Source organism: Callospermophilus lateralis, unplaced genomic scaffold, assembly GCF_048772815.1.
Source record: "Callospermophilus lateralis isolate mCalLat2 unplaced genomic scaffold, mCalLat2.hap1 Scaffold_193, whole genome shotgun sequence".
Taxonomy (NCBI): Eukaryota; Metazoa; Chordata; class Mammalia; order Rodentia; family Sciuridae; genus Callospermophilus; species Callospermophilus lateralis.
Genome location: NW_027512944.1, coordinates 1,764,330 through 1,773,509, shown reverse-complemented (window position 1 = coordinate 1,773,509; position 9,180 = coordinate 1,764,330).

Sequence of the window (9,180 nt, the reverse complement as noted above, 5' to 3'; positions counted from 1 at the left end):
GTGGTCCTTAGCTGTGACTGACAATAACTATTTTTCTGACCTTGAAAGGACTATATTTGAAGTGGTTCATTTGTACACTCAAGGTCCTATGGTAAAGAAATGGTTGCCTCTACTTCATGTATGTCAGGGAACTTAACTAAACATGAAGATGGGATTGAGTAATCACATGCTGTGTGTTTCTGGATACTGTGGATAAAGCGTGGGGCAGCTGCTCCCCTCCTCCCAGGACACACGGGAACTGGCTGACTGGCAGATTTATTCCACTGTAAGAAGCCATCAATAGTTGTGGTGATGCTGGGTTCAAAGTCTTCATATGTTCATAGTCTTCAATGTAAATGAAGCAATGAAGCCTTGGGTTGGCTTTTCCTTTCCTTCAGTTTTATTCAGAATAGAAATTACACAGAATGTTGTGTTTTTTTTGCCACATTTTTATTGGGAGACATTAATCACTGAGGTGAGAAGGGGCAAGTCAGGTGTGCCACCAACAAGACTGCATCTCTTTCCTTGTTTTCACTGGTCATGGTCTTGGGGAAGACAGGTCTACACATCATGCATGGAATTGTTCCAAGGTGGAATGTTGAGGTTGTAGAGGCCGATGGTTGTTGCTTGTTTGGAATAGATGGCTTTGCTAAAGTTGCTGTAAGGAAAGCTTGTTTTTATTCACTTGCTTCCATTAAATATAGACTGAGGGACAGTCCGTAAAAATAATTGTCTCTATGGAGTTGATAAGTCTTGATGAGCAAACACTGAAGGTACAGGCCAGCTTTGCAGGTTGAGTTTTGTCACTGGCCATTAAGCAGGTAACTGTTCAATTTTTTTTCTGCTACATTTTTTCCTGCCATTGCTACCCAGTTGGAGGGCCCGTTACTTCATTTATACCCATGGCCTTGCATTTAGCCCTTGTAGGAATTGTATGTGTGTGTTACTTTCTCATATGTGACTTCTGAAATCTTGCTTCCTGTTTTCTTTCTGCTGAATTATAGCAGCATGCTTTTCTGGTAGGTATTACTGCAGTTTTGTTCCACCGGATTTGAAATTGGATTCTAAATGTGATTCAAGAATTCATTCTGTTTTACAAATTAACCTAGGTGAGAGATACCTGGTTGAATCTGTGAGGTGGAATCTTGGTGGAGATGGAACGCAGGCCAGGAGGTGACTGTGCGTCAGTCAGTCCAGGCCGTGGGAATGAGGTTCTGAAGGAGCACGAGCCCTGGGAGGTGGACGACCCTGCAGTTACTTCTTTAGGCTTCAAACTAAAGTCTGTTCTCTTCAAGAGCAGACCTGCAGTGACATTAGACTGCAGTGACCTTGAGAAGCCACACAGGGCAGTGGGTGGGAGGGGGAACTCCGAGGCCACACTGCCTGGGCACGGCGAGCCAGGGTGCCCTAGCCCTGTGGCTCTCCCATGTCCTTTCTTGGTGCCCTAGCTCACTCCTGGTCAGATACAGGTCACAGAGTGTGGTGATGAGCACCTGGGTGAACATGGATAGAGAAGCACCCAGTAACTAAGGGCTGTTAATGACAGCTGTCGTTTTTGCTGAGGTGATGTGGTGTGTGCCAGGAGTGGGAATTCTAGAGCAAACCACCTAGTGAGCAAATGTTGGCTTCTAGACGTGTGGCATGTGGTGTTCCTTCATTCCTCTTAGTTTTCTCACTTGTCAAGATGGTGGTAGTAGTATAGGTTGAGTATTCCTTGTCTGAAATGTTTGGGACTAATAGTGTTTTGAAGTTCAGATATTTTTGAATTTTGGAGTATCTGTATGTATCTGCATAACTTGGGGATGAGACCTCCATTTTCATGCTTCCAAACGTAAAATTCATTTGTTTCATATACACATAAACAGAAGGTGGTTTTATACAATATTTTTAGTGTGCTTGCCTTTTGACTGTGACCTATCACATGAGGTGTCAGGTGTGGAATTTTCCACTTGTGGTATCATGATGGCACCCTAAAAGATTCCTTTTTGGGAGCATTTTGGATTTCAGATTTTTTGGATTAGGGATACTCAACCTGCAATACTAATTCATATACCTGTTGTAAAGATGAAGCAATCCAATATGTAGTAGCTTAGGCCAACATAATTACTCAGAATGTGAAGTAACTAGTTGTGCTACTATCATTTTTACCTAAATTTGTCAGAAATAGCACAGTTCTGATTTTTGCAGACCTCCCCCAGTCCTGACCTTTGATATTTACTCAAGTGTTCATGAGGCCTTTCAGATTCCTTACTGGTGATTGTCTAACTGTATTCTTCTGGATTAAGCATTCTGTGGGGTAGGTGTTGTGAATGAATTACGTGTGATGTTTTATGGGCTTTGTATCACCTTCTCATTCTACCCAGATAATTGGGAAATCTCAACACTAGTTTTGTGGTACTTTGATTAAAAGTTATTCAAAGTTAACAAGCCTATTATCCATTTATTCATCTACTCAGTAGTTTGACAGATACTGAGTGTGCACTGCAGACGGGTACTCTTCTAGGGTAGTGGGCAGAACAGATAAGGTCCTAGTGTCAGAGAACTTCCATTTTATAGGGGAGGAAGCAGATAAACAAGTAATTAAGTCGATAGAATCATTCCAGATCGAAGCAAGTGCTCTGAGGACAGTCAGATGCCCTGGAGGACTATGTAGGGAGAGGCTGATTGGCCTCCGGCCGAGGGAAGGCTTCCTGAGAAAGACGTTGAATTCCATCCCTGGTTAGAAAGGAAACAGCCACACAAAGATCTGGAGGAGAGCGATCCAGGAAGAGGGGCTGGTAGAAGCAAAGGGCCTTGAAGGAGGAATACACTAGTAGTTTTGTTTTTTGTTTTTGTGTGTTGTTTTTTTTTAGAGAAACAGAACATAGGCTGATGTGACTGGAGGAAGGAGAGGAATAGGAGGAATAGTAGGAGGTGATGTGGGCAGGGGCCAGATCAGGTGGGGCCTCATGACTCACAGAGAGAGAAGTATGAGTTTTAGTCTTAGGCTCAGTTCACTCGTTCAAGGTTTGAGGTTGAGATCTGATTCATGACTTTTTATACATCATGTTGGGGAATGGATTTGGGTGGATAAGTGTGTATGAATTTGGGTATTCCAATGATTCTGGAGCAGTTTTCTTATTTGATCTAGCATCAGGAATATTAGGGACCCTTGCTTCTTCCTAATTGGTCTGGTAAATTTCAGGTTTATATATGCCGATGTTTAGAAAAGAGAGAGTGCTTGATTTTATAAAGACTGCCTGAATCCAAAGGAAAAGTTGCAAGGGTTTGAAGTCTTGTTGTTTTAATTTTTTCTTTAACAACAAAATACAGTACAATCATGCACCGCCATACGATGGGGGTTCCATAAGATTGCATCAGTCAGTGACCTCACAGTGCCTGAGTCTGTGTGAGCACACTCTGTGAGGATTGTACCACAGTGGCATTGCGTGATGGCACATTTCTCAGAATGTATCTCATCCTTAAATGAAGCATAATTGTATGTAAAAAGGTTGGTTGGTCTTTCAACTTCATTTTTTAAAAATGTGGATTTGTACTTACAATGATAGAACTTTGTGTAAATCTTGAAAATTCTAAGGAGTGCAGAAATGAAAACAGCATAGTACAGAAGAAAACAATCCTTGATTTAAAAAATATATATATATATTTAAAAAATGTATGTATTCCCTTCTTCATAAGGGAATGCTGTGTAGCTGCTTTAATACAAAGTTGGGAAGTATATTGCTCCATAGTATAATAACATCTCAGTTTTAAGAGCTATTCTGTAATCAGGTTGTTGTTTCTCTTGATGGAAGTGCTTTACCAGCCCAATAGTCTTTTAAAAATTTTGTATTAGATTTCAGGTGCAATAGGATTCTGGTGTTTTCATAGTGTGTGTTTTGCAGCAACAAGAGTAACTGGGGGTGCTGGCGTGCTCCCCCGTGAAGTAGCCAGTGCAGCAGGCAGTCTGCCCAGGCCCGGTGGAGGAGCCTTGGAGGCAGGCACTCTTATTCCTGGTGATCCCCTGAAACTGTCAGTTTTCAACCAGGGTCCTGGTTACTCTCATTGGGGGAGGAATATATCAAGAACACAGCTGTCCTCACTCCTCCTTTCTGTGTTCTTGTTTTACTTTTGATTTTGTTTAACAATTAACTACTTCCTAGAACCCTAGGCATTTCAAATATTATTTAATACCACCATATTCATAAATTTGTGACTTGTAACAAGAAGATAAATGAAGTATGTTTGGAATTTACTTTTGAAAAGTAAACACAACCCATTAGCTCATCAGGGTGCCCAAAGGCATTTGTGATTATTAAATTAGATTTTTTGGTTTAGGTTTAACTGATTCACGAAAAAAGAAAAGTGAACCCAGTGCCTCACACAAAATACTGATTCAAAGATAAGAAAGTGGCAGATTTTAGCCATTCTTGGGGGAGCCAAAGAAACAGTGGCTGGTTCTTATATTTTGAAGAATTTAGACTATTTTGAAATTTGAACTATATAAACAGAATTCTGTGGAGAATGCAACAAATTAACATTTGCTTGTTTTCTTTTTAGTTATTCATGACAGAATATATTTTGATATACATACATGGAGTATAAATTTCCATTCTTGTGTTTGTACATGATATGGAGATACGCTGGTTGTATGTTCATATATGAACATAAGAAAGTCATGTCTGATTCATCCTACTTTTGTCTTTCCTATTCCTCTCCTCCCTCCCTTCCCTTCCCTTCATTCCTCTTTGTCTAATCCAGTGAACTTCTATCCCCACCCCTCATTGTGAGTTAGCATCTGTGTACCAGAAGGAATATTTGGCCTTTGGTTTTTTGGAATTGATTTATTTCACTTATCATGGTAGTCTCCATTTACTGACAAATGCCATAATTTCATTCTTCTTTATGACTCAGTAATATTCCATTGTGTATATATACCACATTTTCTAAACTCATTCATCTGTTGAAGGGCATGAAGGGCACCTAGATTGGTTCCATGGTTTAGCTATTGTGAATTGAGCTGCTATAAACATTGATGTCACTATAGTATGCTGATTTTAAATCCTTTGGGTATATGCCAAGGAGTGGGATAGATATCTGGATCAAATGGTGGTTCCATTTCATGGTTTTTGAGGAATCTCCATACTGCTTTTCAGAGTGGTTGCATCAATTTGCAGTCCAATCAGCAATGTATGAGTGTACACTTTTCCTCACATCCTCACTAACATTTATCATTACTTATATTTTTTTATTAATTTTTTTAGTTGTAGGTGGACACAATACCTTTATTTTACTTTATTTATTTATCTTCTTATGAAATGCTGAGGATTAAACCCAGTGCCTCACACATGCTAGGTAAGCACTCTGCCACTGAGCCCCAGCTCTCATTACTCATATTCTTGATAATTGCCATTCTGACTAGAGTGAATGGAATGCTAGTGTAATTTTAATTTGCATTTCTCTAATTGCTAGAATTGTTGAACATTTTTTCATATATTTGTTTCTTCTGTGAAGTGTCTGTTCAGTTCCTTTGCCCATTTATTGATTTTTCTGTTTTTTTTTTTTTTTTTTTTGTTGTTGTTGTTGTTATTAAGTTTTTTGAGTTCTTTATCTATCATGGAGATTTTTTTTTTTTTTTGGTACCAGGTATTGAACTCAGGGGCACTTCGCCACTGAGCTACATCCCCAGCTCTATTTTGTATTTTATTTAGAGACAGGGTCTCACTGAGTTGCCTAACACACCTCACTGTTGCTGAGACTGGCTTTGAACTTGCAATCCTCCTGGCTCAGCCTCCTAAGCCACTGAGATTACGGGTGTGTGCCATCTCGCCTGGATCCATTTATTGATTTTACTTCTTGCGCTTTAGGAGTCTTGTTAAGGAAGTCAGTTCCTAAGCTGACATGATGAAGATTTGGGCCTACTTTTTCTTCTAGTGGGCGGGGTGTCTCTGGTCTAATTAATGCCTTGATTCACTTTGAGTTGAGTTTGGTCCTTGATTCACTTTGAGTTGAGTTTTATGCAGGGTGAGAGGGGTTTAATTTTATTTTGTTATATGAATTTCCTTTCCTCAGCACCGTTTGTTGAAATAGGCTGTCTTTTCTCCAATGTATGTTTATGGCACCTTTGTCTAATATGATGAAACTGTATTTCTGTTTTGTACCATTGGTCTTCATGTCTGTTTTGGTGCCAATACCATGTTTTTGTTACTCTGTATTTTAACTTAAGGTCTGGTATTGTGATGCCTCCTGCTTTGCTTTTCTCACTAAGGATTGCTCTGGCTATTCTGGTCCTCCTATTTTCCCAAATGAATTTCGTGACTGCTTTTTCTATTTCTATAAAGAATGTCATTGGAATTTTAATAGGAATTGCATTGAATCTATATAGTGCTTCTGGTAGTCTGGCCATTTTGACAGTATTAATTCTGCCTATTCAGGAATGTGGGAGATCTTCCCATCTTCCAGGGTTTTCTTCAATTTCTTTAGTGATCTGTAATTTTCATTGTAGAGGTATTTCATCTGTTTTGTTAGATTGTCTCAAATGTTTTATTTTTTTGAGGCTATTGTGAATGGGATAGTTTTTCTAATTTCCCTTTCATTTCAGTTGATTCATCACTGATGTATTGGAATGCAATTTGATTTTTGGTTTTAATTTTATGTCCTGCTACTTTGCTGAATTCGTTTATAAGTTTTCTGGTGGAGTTTTTTAGATTTTCTAAATATAGAATCATGTCTTTGGCAAATAGGGATAGTCTGAGTTCTTCTTTTCCTTTTATTATCCTTTTAATTTCTTTCTTCTGTCTAATTGCTCTGGTTAGACTTTCAAGGACTATGTTGAATAGAAATGGTGAAAGAGGGCATCCTTGTCTAGTTTTAAGAGGGAAGGTTTTCAATTTTTCTCCATTTAGAATGATGTTGGCTTTAGGTTTAAATATATAGCTTTTACAATGTTGAGGTATATTCCTGCTATCCCTGGCTTTTCTAGTGTTTTGAACATGAATGGCTGCTGTATTTTGTCATGCTTTTTCTGCATCTTTCGAGATAAGCATATGATTCTTTAAGTCTATTGATGTGATGAATTATGTTTATCAATTTATGTATATTGAACTATTGAACTTGCATTCCTGGGATGAATATACCACTTGATTATGGTGCACTATCTTTTTTAATAGTAACTTGTTTTTAAGGACTTTATCTATACTAGAAGTTATATTGGCGTGAGGAGCTATTTGTTGACCTCTTAGATGGAATTTCCCTCCCCTTAAAAAAAAAAAAGACAAAGCAAAACAAAATACCTGGATTATTCTCTTACATAACCATAGTGCAATGATCAGAATCAGGAAGCTAGCATTGAGACAACATTTTAATCGGTCCGCCTGACTCAAATGTTGTCAACTGTTCTACTTGTTTTCATTGTAAGAATACTGTTGTATTCAGTTATCATATCAAGTTTCCTTAGCTTGGACAATACCTTAGTCTTTGCTTACTTTTCAGTTTCAAGGAGAAATTGGTATTTTATAGAATGTCTTAGGTTTCATCATGATTAAATTCCATTTATGTCTTTTGGGCAGAAATCTTCCCAAAAGCAATGTCATGTTCTTTGTGTATCCTTCCAAGAGACATATGATATTCATTTGTCACATTAGGAAAACACAATTTTCCCCTTGTAATTAATAGATATTTTGTTAGGAGATATTTTGAGCCTATGCAAATTGTGCTACTCCTCAGACTTTCACCATTGGTGAGTCTTCCCTGAATCAGTTGTACAACGAAGATTGCCAAGGGGGCAGTTTTCTGATTCTCTTTTCACTATGATTCCTTGTGATGGACTTTAAGGAAGAATTTTCCTTTGTATGTATCTACTTGTTCATTCATTTATGTTAGTATTGAGTCATGAATTCTTATTTATTCAGTGGGTTTCTGATGGAATTTTACCTGCATTGTTATTCTTGCAACTTTTTGATCAGGTCAGTCCATGAGAGAGAAACCAAGAAGCTCTTTTCCTCAGTTCTGTTTAGAGGCCATCTCTCCACTCAGCACCCCCGCGCCCCCAGGGTCTTGTAGGTGTAATCTACTGGTGTGTCTTTGCTCTCCCAGTCACACTGACCGGGAAGAATTCTGAGTTTTAGGAACATTATACCTGGGTGGTGCTTTCCTTGTGTTTAAAAGTCGTAATGCCTTTTCGCTGACCGGAGGAGAGCTGCGCACGGTCCTGTGCTGCCTCCTCTTAGCTTTCTGCGACGTGGGCAGCGGGTAGACGTGCAGCGCGACACCAGGCTTCGCTTGCTTTTGGAATCAGAATCATGTGCTGCCACCTGCTTGTTAATTGTGCTTTAAATTTCTCATTCACTCGGATTTTGTGCGGAAAGAGGTTCCATATTGTGTCTTCTCTTCGAGTGGGGGATTCGGGGACTGGAGCAGTAAGATGTGGAAGCGCCTGGGGATTGAATGAGAGCCTCCGCGATCCGCGGCCGGCCTATCCTTCATCCAGCCTGTGGCACTGGGCCCTGGGCTTCTCTCACCTGCGGAGCCCCTTGCGCGTGACCGAGAGAGCCTCCTCTTGGCAGGGCGCGCGGCCGTGAACCCCTCCTCCTCGGTAGGAGCCCCGCGCGGGGGCCACGATCGCCTCCCTGCGTAGGAACCTCTGCGCGCGGCTGTTTTATAGACTCCTCCTCTTGGCCGTGCCCCTTCCTCGCGCGCTGCCGTGAGCTCCTACTCCCGGAAGCGCCCCCTCCTTCGTGTAGCCACCTCCCCCGCCCCACCTCAGCGCGCGCTGCCAGTGGCGCGCCTGCCCGACAGCTGTTTGCCATAGGCGTGCAGCTCCCGCCTGCTGCGGCGTTGCCCCGCCTCTGCCAACAACCTCTTCTCTGATTGGCCCGGCGCTTGTCTCTTCTCTCCCCACAGCCAATGGCGCCGGGCGAGGAGCTCCTGGTCTGGTACAATGGGGAAGACAACCCCGAAATAGCAGCTGCGATTGAGGAAGAGCGAGCCAGCGCCGGAGAAAGCGGAGCTCCCCAAGAGCCGGAAAGGTAGGACCTGCCGGCCGGCTGGCCGGCTGGCTGCCCGCCCTCGCCCGGCCCGCAAGCAGCAGCCGTCTCGCTGCAGCCGGCCGGGTCGCGGGTTGGATCGCGGGTTGGGCGCGGTGCCCGCGGTGTCTTGGTGACCTTTTTCGGACTCGGCCCGGCCGGCCCGCGATCACCGCTGAATCACGGCGGCTGCCGCTCG